The sequence below is a fragment of the Crocuta crocuta genome, unplaced genomic scaffold (assembly GCF_008692635.1).
Source record: "Crocuta crocuta isolate KB4526 unplaced genomic scaffold, BGI_CrCroc_1.0 scaffold288, whole genome shotgun sequence".
Classification (NCBI taxonomy): Eukaryota; Metazoa; Chordata; class Mammalia; order Carnivora; family Hyaenidae; genus Crocuta; species Crocuta crocuta.
The window spans coordinates 7,399,241-7,400,794 of NW_027532607.1; positions in this window are offsets into that span (position 1 = coordinate 7,399,241).

The following is a 1,554-nucleotide window of genomic DNA, read 5'->3' on the forward strand; positions in this document are numbered from 1 at the left end:
AGGCAAAGGAAAGTACCTCAATTCAGGGAGCCTGGTTAAAATAGAGACAAGACTTTGACAATAGGGAATTTTCTAGATAAACCTTAAATGAGGGTACGAGTTGAATAAAGATGGTAGGGAGGACATCCCAACATACATCCCAACCACTGCATATAATACACATACAGGCACCATTTTGTCTGGGGCAGGAATTTTGTTCCCCAGGAACTTTGCACAATATCTGGAGACATTTTTGGTTGTTACAACTTGGTGGGGAGTGCTACTGACATCTTAGTGGGCAGAAGACAGAGATGCTGATAAACATCTTACAATGAACAGAAGAGTTTCCACAACAAAGAATTATCCAGTTCAATATGTCAAAAAAGGCGAAGGTGAGAAGGCTTGGTCTAGGGTGTAGCTTCTTTGATACATTAATGGAGAATAGGATTGGAAAGTAACTTAAGGATTTTAAATGATCTTATTTGAAATGGAAGGCTGTGAGAGACCACTGAAGTTTTCTGAGTAAGAGAATGGTGTAGCTACCGACTTTTAGGAAGATGAAATGTCAAATGCATAGAGTTGACTGGAGGAGTAAGAGGTGAAGAGAGGAGCTGGTTATGAGCTGAAGGCAATATTTGGATGACAAGTAATGAATGCTTGAACTTGAGAATGGAAAGGAAATGGTTAATTCCAGAGATACTGCAGAAGAAGAATGTACATGATTTGGCAAGTTTTTAAATTATGGCAGGGGGAGAAGGTGGCAGGAAGCATCACAGAGGTCATAGTATGGTCACCTAGGAAACAGGAGTCAGGAGAGAGGGCTGGTGGGATGGGTGGGGGATACTCACTGAGCTTGAGATATGAGCAAGACATTAATAGGTGGACACATTAGATAGACTGCTAGAAGGCAGAGATTTAGAGTAACACTTCTATGTTACTAAAAGTCTTCCAGTTGAGCTGACTCCAGTTACCACCTTTATTTGCAACAGTGAAATCTTTTCATTGAGGTGGCGGGGGCATGACTTGACCCTCTGGCAATTCTACTAGAGAGACCTGCTCATCCAGTCTTATCTTAGCAGTGTGTGATTGGAGTTCACTAAATGTTTAACAGTAGTCAAGAGAAGTCATGGTTTTTGTTTGCTAGAAATGGTGTCTGCTTCTGGGTACATCTTCCATGATTTCAGGGCTGCAAATCTGCAAGTTCCATTTGTTTTATGGGCATGAGTTCACATTTATGTAAATCATCTTTACATGCTGCTACAAATCCACTCAAGTCAACTGCTCAGCACATCTCAACATGTACATTTGAGAGGTTTCCATGAATTACATTCTTTGTTCTAATCCTGCGTTGACTCACTCCCATGTACTTGCCATCATTCCTGCTGCAACTTGACCCATGGTGCTTTGTTAGCCTTGTTATGTATGTCTTACTTTGCAGCAGGTAAAGATGCTATCCCTCCTCCTCTATGGCATGAGTGGAAGTAGCAGAGGCCAGGAATTAATCACTGCCCACAGCTGATGTGCACAGCAGCCAGAAACAGGCGTTTTGATGTATTCATTAGATGGAAGCATGGC